Source organism: Camelus dromedarius, chromosome 1, assembly GCF_036321535.1.
Source record: "Camelus dromedarius isolate mCamDro1 chromosome 1, mCamDro1.pat, whole genome shotgun sequence".
Lineage (NCBI taxonomy): Eukaryota > Metazoa > Chordata > Mammalia > Artiodactyla > Camelidae > Camelus > Camelus dromedarius.
Genome location: NC_087436.1, coordinates 88,582,500 through 88,603,132, shown reverse-complemented (window position 1 = coordinate 88,603,132; position 20,633 = coordinate 88,582,500). Strand labels below are relative to the sequence as shown.

Genomic DNA, 20,633 nt, shown 5'->3' with positions numbered 1-20,633 from the left:
TTGTTTAAGTATATAAAGCAGTGTCTTCCTCTGTGTATAATTCTGCAACTTGCTTTTTTCACTCAAAATTATTTTTTGAAAATTATCTATGTTAATATACATAGAGCTATTTCATTTTATAATATTGTTTGTTAATATTGTAACTTATATACATCATATTATATTCCTTTTTTCTCATATTTCTCCTATTAATTAATATTAAATATTATCATATTTCTCCAGTTTTTTTGCTACCATGAACAGTGCTGCAATAAAAATCCTTTGCACGTCTCCTTAGATACATGTGCAAGAGCAGTCATTATGTCTACATCCAGAAGAGAAATTGCTAGATCTAGTTTCTGTTTATGAGAGCCAGTCAAATTGCTGCCCACGGTCATGTATCATTTAATATTCTGTGAGCCTTATACAGGTGTATCATTTCCCCCACACCCTGACCAATCCTTAATATTGTCAGATTTTAAGGGTTTTTTTCCCCAATTTGATGAGAGAAATTTATTTGCACTATGGTTTTTGATTTGCATTTACTAATGAAGTTGGACAAACTCTCATGTGTCTGTTAGTCACTTAGATTTCTTCTTTGTGAATTAGATGTTTATATTATTGGTCAATTTTTTCAGTTGGGTTCATTCATCCATTTAACACATATTTAAAGCCTGCTAGGTGTCAGGCTTTATTATTATTATCCCCCATGTGAATATGTATCCCTGGTCCTCTGACTATTAATTACCCTTTAATTTTACCTTTCTGGATATAAACATAAAATTCTGCCATTTACGAAAGTCATTCATGTACTTTACTAACCTGTACATGCCTTAAATCATTTAGCGGCAAATATTTGTTTACCGGTTTATGGCTTACAAAACAACCTAACTCCTAGAATCACTTTTAATTATCAACACAACTATGTTGTAATTCGTAATACGCTTTATTATTAAAGGCAGTGAACTACTTCTGGATAATTCTGAAAACTGAACAGAGGAATTCAGCTTGAAAAGCTGGCAGAGTACACAGACTTTAAAGCATCATGTTTAAACAAAGACAGTTGCATATTATGCAGCTCAGAGCACCCACATCACTTAATTATTTGAAGACAGCCAAAGATGACTCAGCATGCATGAGGATTCCTGTGTGTTGGGTGCATTCCATAGTGGAATTCTCTGTGAATGTTCCAAAAGATTTGGATAAATGCTGTATTTGTTATTTACAAATTATTTTGTTATATTGACACTAATAAGTATGTACCTTTTTTTTAAAAAAATGATGCCCTCTTCTTCTTAGTGCAAACCTTTTTTTTTTTTAATCTTTTCTAAAGAAGGTACTCTAACCTGTAGATGCAACCAGTAAAATTCAGGCCTCATAGAAAAGTGCAGAACAATATGCAGTGAATTGTAAACAATAGTTGCCTCTGGAGAGTAGATCTCTGTATTGTTTGAATTTTATACAATGAGAACCTATTAATTTTATAATAAAAGTGTATTTTTTCATCTCGATAGTTTTTCTCAAAAGAACATTATTTAACAACTTGTAGAACTGTTCATGATATGATGTTAAGCAGAAAAAGCAGGTTGTTAAGCAGTATTTACAGTATCATCACTTTTTATGAAAAATTCTGTATATGTGCACAGAAAGGATAAGCACTTTAATGTTAAACATGTTAAGTTTTTATGGGTAGGATCATAATTTTTTTGTTTTGTTTTCTTCTTTGTGTTCTTCTGAATTTTCTCCTAATTTACTTTCTTAATGAGTAAAAAGAAGGTAGTATTTTTAAATGGGATTTTGTTTAGTAGCAAAAATAATTTGTGTTAGCACTTTTACTTCAAAATAATGTTTTCTAGTCCTTGCCCAATCTCAGTATCCACTGCAGACTAAGGTTGTTTCTTAATATTGAACAATGCTCTCAGGGTTGTGTAAACATCCAGAACAGGCTTTGCTGGCTCTGCCACAGAGAGGTGGCCAGTGCCTGAAAACAGCCATTCCTTGCTTGGCGAAGACTTGGGTTCTGGCCCCAGCTCTTCACCAAAGTGCCAGTGAGATGCTGGCAGAGAGCTCTCTGAGCCTCAGTTTCCACCTCTGTAAAGTGGAGAAGCTAATGCCCACCCTGCCTACTGTACTGATTCTCTACAGGGAGCTAATGAAAAATCCGTGCAAAACACTATGGAAGGCTGTGAAGAGTTACACAAACGTGAGTTGATGGTGTTATTATATAATCCCCAAACTTGGAGAGAGAGACAACCATCAGTTTTCTTGTGGAGATGAAGAGAGCTAAAATGCTTAAAATAATCTTTCTGTAACCCCTCCCTCCTTGAACTATGACTTTGAGAAGTCAAATTTGTCAAACCAACGATTTAATAATTATCTTTATAAATGTGAAAAGGAATGTATGTATATATATATGGATGACTGAAACATTATGCTGTATGCCAGAAATTGACATGACATTGGAAACTGTCTATACTTCTATAAAAAATTATCTCCATAGAATCAGAAGAAAACTGTGATTCCCAGGAAGACTAAAACAGAACTGACACAACACTGTTGCTATATGCGTGCATAATAAACACAGGGACCTTTCAGCCCCGTTAAGTCAACCGATCAACTTACAAAGAAAACACACTTTCTCAGGAAGAAACGATTTCAATAAGGAGGTCATTATTATCATAGCTATTATCATCACTTTTAAAATCCACTGAAAATTTACAAAGCAGCTACCACAAAGTCTCAATTAATCAAAAGCTAATTAATAAAACCAAATATGTTTTCCAGACTCCTTTTTTTGGCCAAAACATTTTAGAAGAAAACACGATGATATAACAGAGTGATTTAAATGCCAGAAAAAATAAGCAGCATAAGAGCAAAAATTCCTTGCTCACTACTCCATTCCCAGTGACCAGAACTAGGAATGTTTTTCAAATAAATTTAAAGACTTGATTACAACAATAAAATCATATATACTATGACCCTGTGGCATCATGAGACCTTACATAATCAAAGAAAGTTTTCTTTACAGTCAATGTGTTAGGAGGGAGGGTATAGTTCAAGTGGTAGAGTGCATGCTTAGCATGCACTAGGTTCTAGGTTCAATCCCCAGTAGCTCCATTAAAAAAAAAAACAACTAATAAACAGAGACAATGTGTTATACTAGCTAAGGGTAAGAATGAAGGCTTTCCACAATGGTCAGAAGCCTTAATGTGTTATCCTTCCCACTTTCCTCATTGAATCAGAAAGTATTTTGAATTCTAAAAATTCACCATAGAAATTAATAAATTCTATTACCTGAAGGTTTCCTTGCCTTTTATATTAGGGTACCTCACCCAAATATCTGTTTCACAATGGAATTTCTCAAGAAATGCATGTTCATGAGAAGTGCTTTTGGAAAGTCTAACTTAAGGGTCCATCTTCTATTAGATCGACTGTGGTTTCACCATCCATTACATGTATTGACTGTACTTTGAGTCATCACTTTGGCCATAAGCATTTACTTCGTTGTGCATAAATCTATGTTTGCATATGAATGTCCCACTTTCCCAATATTCTCTAAGCTTCTCAAGAGCAGAGAACTTTCTTTTTCTCTTTATATACCCTGGGACAAAGCAAATACAAACTTTTGATGGAAAATAATAAAGGTGAGTAAACATATAAAAAGGCAAATAAATACTTAGAACCCAACACTTGAGATCCCCTGGACTCTAATTACACAGAGATTTTTGTCAGTCACAAAAAGTATTTGGAATTTAGGATAATTTTCTTCCTGCTTTTCTTACAAATCTATATCTTAGACCCAAAAGAACATATAAAAAGTACTAATATTTTATATTGACAATTTGCAGATAACATATTCCAATCTGCCCTTAATTAGTATTTTTGCTTCTCAGCACTGGTTGAGCATGGGCTGTGTGAGCAGCAGAACCATGTAGCTTGCTGTGGTGTGAAGGGGAGAAAGAAAAGAGGAAGAATAGAATGTTGACAGGCTTCCAGCCCTGCAGAAGTTAACAAGAGAACTTTGTAAGTAATAAAAATCCAACATGACAACTTTGTGTGTACACAGGCCAACTCTGTAGAGTTGGGAGACTCACGAAAAGCTTTCAAAAGAAGGGAATATGGAACTGGATTTTGAAGAAAGAGTAGGAGTTTGCTAGGCAGTAAGAGGAAATGAGCATTCTTGGCAGAGGAAAGAGTATGTGAAGGAATTAAAGAATGAAGAAAAGAGCGAGTATTTCTCGTGGCTGGGATTAGGACACCTGGGTGCCTGCGGCTTCCCCTCAGCACTCACATCTGCGGAGCATTTACCATCAGGGCACTGACCCACTATTTTATCACGATCCAATGATCAGTGTCTTTCCCACCAGACTTAAAAGCAGGTACCAATGAGCTCTGATTTTTATGTTTTCAGAAACTTACATAATGCCAGGCTTATAAGAAGCATCCAAAAAAATTTTGCTTCATTTTTATTATTTATTTTATTGTGTGAACACTACTCTCAAAAAATAAACATCTACACTCTGTCATCATTTTAATGATAGTAATTAAATAACTATTCCTATAACAAGTACAACGTACATTTATATTCCCAGTTGCCTTTAGAATAATTTTATCAAGTTCCCAAGTAAACAATATGCTTTTAAAAAGAGGTTTCATGAAATTTATGGATTAATTTTGGGAGAATCAACATACTTAATATATTTTAAAAAATTTAATCACATGACAAGGGACATCTCATCATTTATTGATGGCTTTTAAAAAGCTACTTTGTTAGTCTTCATAATTTTCATTAAATAAGCGAGGCATATTTCTTATTAAATGTACTCTATGTATTTAAATTTTGTATCTGTAAATAAGATCTGTTTTTTGTTATTTTGTCTAACTAATTATTACTGGTTTATAGGAGAGCTATTAATTTATATATTTCCTTTGTAGCCTATCATCTTATTGAACTTTAGTTTTAATAGTTTTAAATTGATCCACTTGAGTTTTCTAGGTAGACAATTTTATACATATACCCACAAGTACTGATAATTTTATCTCTTCAAAATGTATATCTCAGGGGGAGGGTATAGCTCAATGGGAGAGCACATGCCTAGCATGCATGAGGTCCTGGGTTCAATCCCCAGTACCTCCTTAAAAAAAATCAAATAAATAAATAAACCTAATTACCTCCCCCAAAAATGTAAAAAAACTTAAAAAAAAACTTACCTCATTTCTTTTTCTTATTTCATGTTGATGAGTAGAAGTTATCAATGTTAAATAGAAGATATTATATCTTCTTGTTTCAGTCTCTAGAATTTCTCTTATTTTGCCCACTGATTTCAGATAAATTTCCTTTATTATGTTAAAGAAGTTTTCTTTTATTACTAATTTCCTATTTTTCCAAGAATACATGTTAAAAAAAAAAACTCTCTAGCGGGGTGGGTAATAGCGGCAATGGTAGAGCACATGCTTAATATGCATGAGGTCCTGCATTCAATCTGCAGTACTTACATTAAAAAAAAAAGAATTTATGTTAAATTTCATGTCATCTCTCATCAGCTAAAGCTGCATGAATTATTAAAGTTAAGTTGATTCATACTTTGGAATATTTGTACATTTCAGAACCATTAGGTGTAATTATAAGCGCTTGTCTTTTATTTACCATTACACACTGATACTTCACCACCACCATGTCCATTCTCTTTTGTCTGCCTGCTTGATCTAACAATGACATGAGTGAGCAATATTTATGGAGGGAATGCTAAGTGAAAGAATGAATGTAGTAGAACAAATTGATTCAGGAATATGTAAATAGAAAAGGTCAAAATGTAAAAAGCCAACCATAAGACGTGTCTTTATCAGTAGGAACATTTTAAAAGCTTAGTTTAATAATGTCTAACTTTCTGATATAGAATGAAATCATGAATATTTAAAATCCCATAATCTTGGCACAACAAAATGATCAAGAGTAGTTTTTAAACTTATAAAAATAAAACATGACAGTAATTGATGTTTTTAAAGTCTAATTAAAATATACATGCCTATCATGGAGAATTAAGAGAAGGCAAGGTGTGGTGTCAAAAGGCCAAAAAATTAATAAATAAAAATAAATAAAAGGCAAAGTGATTTAAATTCTGGCTCCATCACATAATAGTAATATGTTGCCTTGAGGGAGTCATAAAATCTCTTTAGACCACTTACTTATTCATCTCTAAAAGGGCATATGCAAGTTGTTATAATAATGCTTATAAAGAACCTAACACTTAAGAAGTTCTTAATCCTCATATTTTCAGGAGTTAATTTTTTGTTAAGATTTATATGGATTTGACAGTGTTCTGCCTTCAAATGTTTTAAAGAGAAAAAAAACCTAGTATATGCTACTTCCTTTGGGAAAAGACACATCTGCCAAAGGTACTGCTTTGACTTCTAAAAACGAACTTGAAATTTGCAAAAAGGTAGCATTTACTATGTTTTGATATTCAGGTTAGCAGAATCATTGCCATGCCTTATGTATTGCTATTTTTAACTAAAATGGTATTTTAGTAGGATATTCATGTGTCTGTCCAAAAAACCCAAGAAGTCAATAAAAATACAATCATCAGCTGTAACTAGAAAGCATGTAACATGGAAAACAAAGCAAATCCTGATGCTTTTACAAAACAGAGGTATAAACACATGTGAAAATGCAATTGTAATGACCACTGGGTTCTTACCTTTGGTTGCTTAAGCAGTATACACGTGTCTTCTAGAAATGGAAGTCAGCAGTGTATCCAGAACAAAGAGGGATACAGTATAAATCTTGACATTGTCAAAAGCCAGGTCCTAATTTTTTTACATAATAAATATGCTGATCTTTTTGCTTTCTTTAAACATGCACAAACAACTAGTTTTCTTCATCATTCCCAAGGAAAGAAGCAGTTCTGTGGCACGGACAAGGGAGGATATTCATGAGTCAGTATTGGATTTGTGGATTTATATACAGATGAAAATAACAGCAACCAAATCACCATTATCCTTCGCTCAAGCCCGAGCTTATTAACATGTGTGAGGGTGAGGGATAAAAGGGCATTTCTCAGAACTACAGCTCTCTTAACAAATTTGCAAGTAAACTTGACCAAAGGGAAAATTGCCTGATGAGTTTTATTAGGGTTATGTTATCAATACACCCAGGGTTACAATCTGGAAAGAACTCTAGGTTTCAACAAAGTGTGACTAAATTTTTAAATAGAGTGCCATCTTATTAAAAAAATAACTGAAATATAAATTGGGTGCACTTATTTATTCATTTGTCTGTTTATTGTGTGTATTTTGTCAAAGAACTGCATGTTTGAAATATATCTGGTCAGAAATAAAACAGCTTGCCTGAGAGAATAATTCATACTTTTAATGTGCAAAAAACATGAAGATATGACACTTAATGTCTAAATGTTATTCTAATGACCTAAAAGTAAATTTTCCTCAGAATTTTTAACGCAATATTTGACCGTTTACATACTCACAAAACTTTTTTTTCTGATTTATTGCTGAAAATCAGAATGTCATGAAATAAATACTGTCTCCATTTAGCAACTGCCTTAATTTTAACCTTTCATCTCCAAAAATACAGCATTCTTTCTCCAGAACTTGCAGTATTTGTCCTACTGAATAATTAGCCACTGAATCACCCAGTAATGTTTACCGTCCCAGTTCAACGGCTTCAGTTTCCAGTGGGGCTAAGAGGTTCTCAAAAGAGGGATACCCCAAGATGTTTGGAAAATAAAATTAGCAGAGTACTGAGTACTTTTGGAAAATTGACTTTTGGATTGTAGATTTTTTAAATAATATTTTATTTTTAATTATAAAATAAAACATGTTTCATAGAATTTGGATAATACAGAAAGGAAGAAAATAAAACAAATACATTCTTACCATTTTGGTTTTGGTTTATACATTCTGATTTATATACATATATATAAGTAATTCTGATTTCACTTATTATCATTTTATACTACTAAATATCTGTCCAAAACATCCTTTGTAAGACTGCATAATATTCTATCATATTCCATTATTCCATGACCCCATGATTTATTGATTGATTTTCATATCATTGGACATTTTCTCTGGTCTAAAATATTTCGAGATAAACGTTCTTATTCTTAAATTGTTATGCACACATGTGATCATTTACTATTTTCTTAGAAATGAAATTACTAAAGCATATTACCATTCTTATCACTTTAAATTTTTATTGCCAATATAATTTCCAGAAAATCTATGTTTACCTGTTTGACTTTATAAAGTTAAATAAATGACTATCATTGGTAATTTGTTGACATCTTTCCATTTTTCATTGATCAATCAATATTTTACCAAATTTACTATTTTGAGTTGCTTTTCTGCAATCTTGTAGTTAAACACAACCCTTTAAGCTGCTAGTGTGTATTTTTGATAAATCAATTCATTGTAAACCTCCTCCAAACTAACCACTATGGCCACTTGTGTGTCACAAGTTAGCTTTATGCTAAAACGATACTGTGTCAGTCTCATGCTGTCTCCTCTTTAAGCAGTTACATAATCTACTTAGAAAACTAAGCCCCTTGCTTTGAGTGACATGGCTGGACCTTAAGCTCATCTCTATGAAATTACTCGTAAAAACATTGCAAAAAGCGCAAAATGGTAATAAGTGTTAAAATGACAGGTATAAAAGAAAATAAGTAATGAACAGACATACAAAGAGAAATTCTCAAGGTGGGAAGGAATTTAACTTTTCTCAACACTAAATACATGGCTTAAATCCCAAAACTGGGATACAGAATCTACTTCATTTTATAGAGGAGGACATGAAGGCTGGGAGATGAGGTAATTTGCAGAGGGTCACAATGGCTAGTAGCGTGTCAGTTAGCTGGGATTCACACAGATTCAACCACATACGGTTGCTAGATTTAGCAAATAAAAATACAGTATGAGTGTGTCCCAACTATTGCATTAGACAAACTTATGCTAAAAATTTATTTGAAAATAAACAAGTTCATACTATATAGCACAGGGAACTATATTCAATATCTTGCAGTAACCTATAGTGAAAAAGAATATGAAAATGAATATATTTATTTTCATGTATGATTGAAGCATTGTGCCGTACACTGGAAATTAATGCAACATTGTAGACTGACTGTACTTCAATAAAAAATATATACAAAAAAAGAGAAAAAAAAGTCTTTTGTTACTTATCTGAAATTCAAATCTAACTGGGTGTTCTGGATTTTATCTGGCAACTCCACACCAAGACCTATCTAACCCCAGAGCACCACACTGCCTTAGTTATCTGGAAAGTAAGAACATGAAAAATCATGTCAATTCACCCATTTCAGCATTGTGTCTCTAACAGCAACAGCAAAGAGCTCCGTATATTAGAAAAAAACTCTTGTTTTTCACCAACTGTGATTCAGTTTCTCATCGATAAGTTGGACATAACCTACAAGCCCCTTAGCACATCACCTACACAGAAGTGCTCAAAAACAGTTTTTATTATTACTTTTTGTATGATGATTATATCCTTCACATCTAAGAAATTTTCTCCTTGAAATATTCTAAATGTTTCTTAACCGCCCAACTGGGATCTATTATTCCTTAAAATACTCAGACCCTTTGTGGACCTCTTTAACATTCTCAGTTAAATATTACTTCTTGGGAGTGAGGGTTTTCAGAAAATTATATACTTGTTGTCTGATATAAAAGATCCTTTTGTTCTTAAATCCAGTGTTTACTCTATCTATGTCTCTCTTATACCAAATATGGCCACCGACTTTTTGGTGGGGGCGGTTTCTGTGGCATCACGCTAGGTTTAAATGGAGAGGTTGTGGAGTCACGGGCCTGAGTGTGAACCTCAGCTCCACTGTTCTCTAGCTCTGGAATTTGGAGCATGGGTAGTGAGCCTTCTAGGCCTCAGATTCAGTTCCCACGGCATAGACATGATATGTAGCAGACTTGTTCTGAGGTTTAAAATGAGATGTAGTAATATGAAGAATTTATTACACTTCCTAAAGCATAGTAATCACTTGATAAGTGACTATTATTGTAATTTTTTAAAGACCAATGGCAGAGTTAAGCTTTTATTTTTACAATAAATTAGCTTACTGTCATGAATTTGCCTGCTTTCTTTAAAAAGTTGAAAATACATTTTCTGGTTAGGAAATAGACTAGGTTAGTTAGAGCAATCTTTTCCTAGTCCTACCTCACACACAAAAGATATAACTAAAACAAATATACCAAAAAATTAAACAAAATGACAAGATTGGGAACTTGCTCCCACATATAGCTGTGGAATATTCATTTTCTCATGGATTGCTCATTGACACTTTCTAAAATAAGTCAATGAATTAAAAAAAAAATAGTTGAAGCAATAATTTTAATAAAACTTTCTTCCTCCTGCCGACTCAATTCCTGGCTGACATCATAAAATTTCATAGAATTTGTCGTAACATTGCTCTTCCCCCATGACTCATACACAAACGCTCAGGAAATTCTTCACCTCTTTGGAATGACTCACTTGTTTCATCTCAAGTGCACCTTCCCCTACTTGCTCTCACACTTCCTCCGTGCACCTTCCCACTTCAAAACTATAATTAAGGGTGAATTGAATTTCGTTTTTTTAACTAATCCTTTTTTTTTTTTTTTTTTTTTGTCTTTTCATCCCCTAAGTTTTAGTTTCCTCATTTTTTAAATTGAAGTATAACTGGTTTATAATATTGCTTTTACTATTTTTAAACACTCTTTTTTGGGGGTGGGTTGTAATTAGGGCTGTTTTGGTTTTTTTTAGTGGAGATACTGGGTCTTAAACTCAGGACCTTACGCGTGCTAAGCACGCGCTCCACCACTGAGCTGAATATTTTTGATTCTTGGGATATGCTTATTGGTTGTGTAGTCTTGAGAAAATGATTTAAGCTTTCTGAGCCTCAATTTGCTCATCTGTAAAATGGAAATATAACACCTACCTCGTTAGGTTTTTGTGAGGATAAATGGAGCAAGATTGGAGCCTATGACACACTGCTGGTAAATGAAAGGACCCTTAATAACATGCTCCCTCTCCCTCTCCTGTAAACTGGAGCTTTGCGCTGCAGCTGGACTTCTGAGAGCCAGGTACATGTGGCTATTTAATAACTAGTCGGCAAAGATACAGAGCCATTATTTATACCTTGTTTCTAAATACCTTATTATATGATTCAAGCAGAGTGTGACTAAATGAAACAATTCATTTCAGCTTTTTTTAAATGAAAATCTGTGTTTTAATATGTGTAGAGCACTTAACAATGTGAAACAATAATCCTTCGTAAAGGCATAGAATTCATTCCAGTATTTGTTCATTCATTCAGCACATAATTCCTGAGCACTGCACTGGGCTGAGCACTGCTGTAAGGTCTGGGAGCACACGCAAGCCCTTTACTTAGAGTTTATACACAGGAGGGAGACGGGCAAAGAAGAGATGCTTACGATACAGTGTGATCAAGAGCTGAGGAAGCACATAAAGGAGCCCTGAGATTTTGGGAGGAAAAGAGCTGGACTGGAAGACTTCAGGGGGGAAATTATCTCTTTGCCGAAATTGAAGGTAAGTAGGGATGTTATTTTCATAGATATGACACACATGCTAGGATATTTTTCTGATTTACCCAAAATTATGTTTAATTTTGTTTTGTTTTATTTTGTTTTCCCTCCAAAGTACAGTTCGCTTGACCCAGTCTATCTATCAATGGATTTCTTTTCTTGGGACCTGCAGTAACCTTGACTGGTGGAAAGAACACAGCCACATTGGATTATCTGTTTAGTAGGCTACTTTTAGTCTGGTTCCCAGTCTTGCTTTGTCAGCTCCCTTTAAATCTTTGTAATCCTATTTAAACTGCCTCTAACTACAGATGCGCATTTGCATGACATTGACTCTTTCGTATTTTAATTTCAAAAATTATGTGAGTCAAGGGATTTTGGCTCTTGGCCCAAAATTATTAAATATTGAAACTGTAGGATTCTACTTGTATGAGGTTCCTAGAGGAGTCAAATCCATAGAGACAGAAAGTAGAATGGTGGTTGCCAGGGGTTGTGGGAGAGGGAGTGAGGAGTTAGTGTTTAGTTGAGATTTTAGTTGGAGAAAATGAAACAGTTCTGGAGATGGCTGGTGGTGTTGAGTGTACAATGATGTGAATATACTTATGTTGCTGATCTGTGTGCATTAAAATGACTGTTGTAAAAATAAAATAAAATAAATATTTGATCGTCTGTCTTCCAACACACCAAGACCTTCAGCCAGAGTGGTCAGTGATGTCTCCTCAGCACTGATAACCATGATAATTAAACCTCATGTAATTCATTGTTTACTGTCTGTCTCCCCAGTGAGAGCTGTGAACTCCACGAGGCAGGGGCTGTGTCTATGTTGTCCATCATTGTATCTCCAGTGTCTGGCTCAAAGCCATGCATAGTCATTCATTCAACACTTATTTACTCAGCACCAGGCTTTCTTCTAAGCACTGAGAAGTCAATAGTAGTTCATTTGTGTCCCTTTTTTTTTAGATCCCACAGATAAGCGATATCATATGGCATCTCTCTTTCTCTTTCTGGCTTAACTTCATTTAGAGTGATGATCCCTAGGTCCATCCATGTTGCTGCAAATGGCATTATTTCATTCTGTTTTATGGCTGAGTAGTACTCCATTGTATATATATACACACCACATCTTCTTTATCCAGTCATCTGTTGAATGAATTATTTATTATTTATAACTTAGATGATTGATTTCTTGAATATGTGTAAGCATATTTGACTGTCCTTTATGATTGGATTACTGCATTCTGTTGATTCTTAGTTTGTGGTTGGTTTTATTCCTTTGATAACTATGTAAGTTTAAAAAGCTAAAGCTCTAAACTGTTAGAAACAATGAACAGTACATACATGTAAACTTTTAAAAATGTGCAGTATATTGTATGTATGTATTTACATGCAATATATTGTATATACACATTCAAATTATATCAATTTTACCTAATAAAACTGAAAAACGAAAAAAAATAAATATTCACGTTAAAAAAAAAAGAAGTCAATAGTAAATGAAACTAAGTTCCTGCCCTCGTGGAGTATATATTCTAATGGGGTAGGAAAGACAATAAACAAAGCAGTAAACACAGAAGTCAGACGGTGATTAGTAATACGATAAAGCAAGGGGATAGAAAATGGTGTGGGGATGGGGGAGGATGTTTAGATGGAGTATTCAGGGAAAGCCTCATCCAGCAGAGACCTCAATACAGGGACAGAGCTAGCCACGCCCAGTTCTGGGGGAAGATCCTGCCTGGCAAGAGGACATGTGCCAAGCCAAGTGCTTAGCATATTTAAAGAACAGCAAGGAGGCCAGGTGGCTAAGTTGGAGGAAGCAAGGGGAGAGGGGGAGGAGTTAAGGTCTTAGAGGACAGATCATGTAGAGAACCATTAGGTTCAAGCTGTCAGAGCAATTCTGTGAGAGATGGCAGTGGGTCAGACCAGGATGGCAGAAAAGGGTGGAGCTGGTGAGAAGGGGATATATTTCTAAGATAGAGGCAAAAAGATTTGCTGATTGATTGGATTTGGGATTCAAGTGAACGAGTAGAGTCGAGGTTGACTTTAGGTTTTTTGACCTAAGAAACCAAAGAAGAGGCTGCAATTTAATGAGATAGGAAAGACACCAAAAAGAATAGGCTGGAGGGAGAGGGAGTTCGGGGGTTCTGTTTGGAAAATAATAAATGAGTGCAGGTCAGTGCCTCAGTAATATTCATTGAAATGGATAAATGAAAAACGTATGTATTTTCTTGTACTGTTACGGAAACGACAGGCCAGTCAAGAAACAAGCACCACTCGGAGGGTAGGAGTACTCAGATGTATTACGCCGGCGGGCTCAGAGGGGCTTCTGCTCCGAAGCTCTGAGCACCTCCAAGACGTGCACATGAGGGTTTACAGGGTAAAGTACAAGCTTGGGGTATTCGGCCAATAGGCATGGAACAGCTTTAGCAGCATTATCATCACAAAAGTGGAGGCAGGGAGGCAGCAAACCAACATTACAAAGCCAGATATGTATCTTTGAAAACCCAGCTGGCTAGCAAAAAAAAAACATCAACAGCAAACCAACACTAATTAACTTAGATTTACAAGTTAGTCCAGCAGAACTCAGATCAGTATTCCGATACTTAGATTTGTGAGTTATCTTGTTAGCCCAGCCCAGCTTTTCCTTCACAGTACCTGTACTTCTGTTATTAATCAAGATTCCAGCAAGAGGAAATGGAGGCTGTGTAGCTCTGAGAGTAGTGACACTGACAAAGAGATAAACAGTAGAACCGCCTTCCACTGCTTTTTGAATACAAAGATTCTCATACAAATTCCATCGGCAGATTTTGGGGGTCCAGGACCCCATGACATTGTAGCATGATTTAACATATACATGAAAATGTGTTCTTTTTTGAGATGATCCATGATTTCCATCAATTTGCCTCCCCCAAATAGCGAATATATATCAATATATTCACTTAATATATACATTGTTAAGTACCTGTTAACTCTTCTTTGTCTAGTGAACACAGATTCGAAAATATGTGAAATGTGCAAGATTAAGAAAATGCTATTGTTCTTATTCAAGAAAAAATTGAGTAGTATTACATGCCAGGCACTGGGGTAGGGAGTGTCTGTAAGATCACTCACTATGAGAGGCAGTCTAGCTTAATGGTCAGGAATATCAGCATTGGATGTTAGACACATTTTGGTTCACATTCCAGTTCATCCACTTGCTAGCTGTGCTGCCTAGGGCAAGTTATATAACTTTTCTATTTCTTAGTGAAATGACATGTTTGACTCAGGAAACTGTCTTCCACAAATGAAGTGCTCAATATAGGGCTAGATTTCTGCTAATGAGTAAACCAAATCCTTGAGTATAATTTAGTTTCTCAGGTAGATCTATTTACAGCGAAAAAACTCACTAATTACAGAACATAAGCATCCAGTTGTTAAAACCAGACCCAGACTTTTAGAGCCCACGGAGTCACAGTCCTCCTAGGAATTGTGCTCATACCAAGTTACCATCATGCTATTGTAACTGAAATTGCAAAACACTTCATAAACTATTATGTAATTTAAAATAAATAAAATATTTATTATTACATCTGAATTTAACTGAACTTGAAAACGGATAGAATTTTGATTAATCCTCTGTATATCCAGAAGATGTTGAATAATAGAATAGAATTTTAGTATCTGATGTTAATAGCTGCTTGGAATATTGAAAATTTAATAGAGTCTGGAGTCAGATTAATAGAGACTTGCATCCTGGCTCTGTCAACTACCAACAGCACTGAGGTCTTGGGCCTCTGTTTTTTTCATCAGGATAATGGGGAAAATCCTTTTTATCAGGTTATGATAATCAGAGATAATCTACATAAAACTCTTCCCATAGGTCTGGCACAAATCAGGTCCTCAATTATAGTAACTATTAAGATAGTATTTACTGAAAATTCCTGGAGCTCACTAGTAATTAATTAATAATTCACTGTTATAGTATCAAATTTCTAGTTATGTAACACAATTAAATATGGAGGGCTCAAAAGCGTTCAGAGTAGCAAAGGAATTGATCATGGAGGAGAGTACAACTGTATCTGAGGACTGTGTTCTATTGACTAGTAGTGCCACGTTAGAAAATATTTCTTGAGTTATCATAGATTATTTTACTAATTTCTGTGTGGAGAAATTTTGCCCTGTTTGCTTGTCACTACAACTCATTAAATGATGTTTAGATGCAGATGTAAGTCATGAACTTCAACACCACGTTCAAACACTGCTTTAGCCTCCAACAAATCACCTATACTGTAGACTTAGCTTTTGCTCATTAAAAAGTAGCTTGACTCCAAACTAGACAAAAATATATAAAAACAATTGTTTTTAAAATATTGGGCAAAAGGCAGTACAGGAAAGTGATCCTTTGGGGGGGGGGCGGGAGGGGGAGAGGTACAGATTAGTTGAATGCTGCCCAGAGTCAGTTTCTGAACTGTGGCATAAGAAAAAGTAAACTAAGTGGAGTCCAACAGTCTTGCTTAGTTGAGGAGCCAGAAACATGATGTTGGAGGCCACAATGACTAGAATTTGCCGAAGAGTACCTGAGAGGAGGAAGCTGTACAGAGAAAGCTCCAAAAATCTGCAGAGGGATCTTTTCAAGTCTTTGATGGAATACTGCATATGCCTCGGCTGAAACCCCATGTGCTAGGCAATGAATAACTGCCAGGAAACTAAATGTTAAATAATTCCCCAAGTTCACACAGACCATGGAGACACTCAAGTTCCTACCTGTCAGAGTGGAGAGATCTCAGTGAAGACCCAGACATTAATAGGGTACACAGAAAAGCCACACTTTAGGAGTAGGGCTAAACTAGATCTCGGATAAAGGATATTTTCATCTATCATAGCAAATCTTAAAACAAGCTTATAAAGGATCCAGCTAATCACGTAACTCATCTCCCTTTCTCTTTTAGGGAGGCAACAAAATCCAAAAACTTCACAATGTAACTTCATAATGTTTGGCACTCAGTCAGAAATTACAAGACACAAAAAGAAGCAGGAAAATGTGAACTATAATCAGAAAAACAAATCAGTCAATAGTTGCAGATCTAGCAGAGATGCAGACATGACAGAGATGATGGAATTAACAGACAAGGACCTTAAAATATATATTATAAATATGCTCAAGAATTCAAAGTAAAATGTACAGAATGTATAAAAAATATGAAAGACATGAAAAAATAACAAATGGAAATTTAAGAAATTAAAATTAGACTATCTAAAATGAAAAATTCACCAGATGTCTATTCAATGGACTAGACAATACAGAAGATAGACTCTGTAAACTTGAAGACATAGCAACAGAAGCTGACCCAACTGAAGCAAGAGATAAAACATCAGAGCCTATATTAAGTGGCTCCATAAAACTGGTGTCCTAGAAGGGAGGTGGTAAAAACAAAAATTTGAAGAACTAATGGCCAAAACAAACATTTGAAGAACTAATGGCCAACAATTTTCCAAATTTGATGAAAAGTGTAAACCTACATAATCAAGAATCTCAATGAACCCACACAGAATAAACACAAAGAAAATCATACCTAGGCAAATAAAAGCCCAATTACTGAAAATAAGTGGAAAAAAAATTTTAAACAGCCAGAGGGGGAAAAAAAGGTATATTACATACAGTGGGAAAAAATCAAACAAATAGTCACAGCCTTTTAATAGAAACAATGTAAGCTAGAAAACAACGGAACAGTATCTTCAAAGTGCTGAAAGAAAAGAAGTACTGTCAACTACTATATATAAAGTAGATAAGCAACAAGGTCCTACTGCATAGCATAGGCAACTATATTTAATATCTTGTATTAGCCTATAATGAAAAAGAATATGAAAAGGAATATATATCTATATATGTATAACTAAATTATTATGTTGGACGCTAGAATTTAACACAACATTGTAAACTGACTATGCTTCAATAAAAATAAAATAAAATTTAAGAAGAAATACTGTCAACTTATACTTCTGTACCAAGAAAAAGTAGCTTTAAAACACAAAGACAAAAATAAAGACTTTTTTCAGGCAAATAAAAATGGAGAAAACTTATGGCTAGCAAATCTACACTATAAGAAATAATAAAGGAACTTTTTTAGTATGTGATCCAACCACATAAATAATTATAAAATATATAAGCAGACTTAAAAGGCTCTTTAAAAGCAAAAATTGTCATCTTGGTTAGAAAACTAAAATGTAACTATATGTCATTTATAAGAAGTAAGTTTTAAATACAAAGGTAAGTTAGAGGTAAAGGGATAGAAAAAGACATAACATATAAACTCTAATAATAAAACAGCTGGTTCAGCTATATTAGTATCAAAGTAAATTCAAATCAGAAAGTATTACCAGGGACATTTAATAATGACAAAAATATAAATTTATTAAGAAGACATAATAATCCTATTTGTATATACACCTAATGACAAAGCTTCAAAAAATTCATGAAGCAAAAACTGACAGCACTAAATTTGTAGTCAAAATCACAATTACAGGTGATTTTAATGCTTCTTCCTCAGCAACTGATGGAACAAATTTAAAAATCAGTAATAAACTAGATTTTGAGCAACCAGTTTAATCTAATTGACATTTATAAAACACTCTACCCAACAACTGCAGAATACACATTCTTTTCAATTTCACTTGGAACACTGACCAAAATACATCATATGCTGAGCCATAAACCAAATCACAATAAATTTCAAAGGACTGTTATTACACAAACTTAATTTATATATCAATAACGGAAGGATGTCTGGAAAATCCCCAGATATTCGGAAATCAAGTAACACATTCCTAAATAAACCATGGGTCAGAGGAAAAAAATCACAAGCAACATTTGAAAATATTTTAAACTTATTTATAATAAAAACAACATATCAAACATATCAAAATATATCAAACATATTAAAAACATATCAACATATCAAAACTTGTGGGATGCAGCTAAAGTAGTATTTGGAAGCAAATGTTAGCTTTAAATGCTTGTATTAGAAGGAATAAAGTTTTAAAATCAATAATCCAAGTTTCTACCTTAGAAACAAGTAGAGCAGATAAACTCAATGTAGAAAGAAAGAAATAATAAAAAAGGCAGAAGTCGGCGAAATTTTAAAATTTAAAAATCAGTAAAGAAAATCAATAAAGGTAAAATCTGGTTCTTGGGAAAGATTAATAAGATTGATAGCCTCCAATCTAGAGTGATTGAGGAAAAAATAAAGAATCACAAATTCCCAGTAGTAGACTTGGAATAGTGCTAGGCAGAACTATAACATTTCTGCAAATAGTCTCAAGCCCCCTCCACAACTACCATCCCCTCTGCCTTAGTCACTTCATTCTCTGCCCCAGGAATCTCAGATCTCTCCAGAATCTAGCAAATGAGGGATTCAAGCTTTACACAATAGGTACCCTCTCAGACTCTGTGCTGCTCAAAGAACCTGCAGCCTTATCCCTTGAGGCTTTCTGGTTTTAATGATTGTTCATTATTTTGACCATCACTACTGGGTCTAGGTAACCTAGTACAAAAAACAATAAGACTGGAGCAGACATTTTAGAGGATCTCATTTATTACTAGAAAAGGAATTTTCCCAGAGTCATAAAATGGGCTGGTTTGAGGTTTTTGAATGTTCTTCTCCTGGTTAAATAAACATTATGCCTTGGGGGGGAAGAAAAAATCCTCAAAATGAATGTCATTTGTGACAGTCTATGGTGCTCTAACTGCATAATATCCAAAGTTATCTAGAAATAGGCAGTGAAGGAAAATACAGTATAAAGGCAACATTTAAACTGGAAAAACAGTGATCTTAAATAGGCTTAAATATTTTTTCTGTATGTTTTCACCTTTATTTTCAGAACTAAAAAACAATTATACCAAAGTGCCTGCTACCTCAGATAGACTTTAAGAAGAAATTAGAATTAGTTTTTATCAAAAATAAAAACTCAGAGGTACATTTTTAGTTTTTTTTATTTAGCAAATACGTTAAAAGCGTATACTGAAGCTAGATTTCCTTAGTTAGCATACCAGCTCCACAACTTAATAGCTGTGTGCATAGGCAAATTACATAATCTCTATATGCCTCCCTTCCCTTATCTGCAAAGTGGGGATTAATAATAGTATCTATCTATTTTGCTGATTTAAAAGGCAAATATTTACAAAGTGCTTAGAATAATGTTTGCCCACACAAATGCTAAATGTATGTCAGTTAAATAAGTAATAAATAAATAATACTTTGGATCACTGTTTACTATCATCACCAATCTCTGATAAAAGCAGCATCAAGTCTGTTATTCAAACAAAATTTTTTAAATAGAAATCTAAGTCTTAAGGCTTGTTATCCAAATTTGAGAAAAATCTCCCTCCCTTCCAAATTTCACCTATTGCCCTCCCCACGCTATTCCTTCTCCACCAAGCCAACCACTGTGAAAGTGTGTGCTTTGTATTGTTTGGTTGACTGATCTTAACTCTTCTCTCTTCAGCCTAAGAACAAGAAAAGCAAGATTGAGGCCTCTGCTGTGAAACTCCTAGGTAATAAAGTCAATAGCACTGCTTTGCTTACCCAGGGCAAAGGCAAGCTAAGCAGACAAGAGGACTTCCTTCAATGCTGAAGTCCCAGAGCACAGAGGCACTTCGTTCCTGTGGTGAGGGTTTTAGCAGGAATTGTGCCCATTTCGTGTTGTTTAACGACCTTGGGAGCATATGTTACGAAGCCTTCCATTGACTAGTTGGTTAAATTACTTAATCTCACTTTTCCTCTGATCCCTCCTCTGTAAACTAGGGGTTAATAGACTATGTTATGAGATATGAGTTAATGCATATAAAGTGCCTGCCTACATACGCACAGTAAAGCAGGAGTATCATAAATGTTAACTAGTATTATTTTGCAGGAGTTAGTCTCTTCTGTTTGAACATAGCTTTTCCTTTAGGGTTTATTGCAAATAACTATATGGCTTAGGAAAAGAGGTGAGGGAGGGGCGAAGTTTGAAGCCGAGGGACTGCGGGAGAAGCTGATAATAACACAAAACGGCAAAGTCTGTTCTGAAGCCGCCAGAATAAACTTTAGCATGGTATTCCGAGCAGAATCCCAGTG

General features: G+C 34.5%; 1 protein-coding gene across 1 annotated transcript in view; it reads right to left on the bottom strand.

Annotated features, from left to right (window-relative positions):
* Window positions 1–20,633, bottom strand: part of CNGA1 (cyclic nucleotide gated channel subunit alpha 1) — a 77,941-nt gene that overhangs the window by 26,047 nt on the left and 31,261 nt on the right. The window lies entirely within an intron of this gene.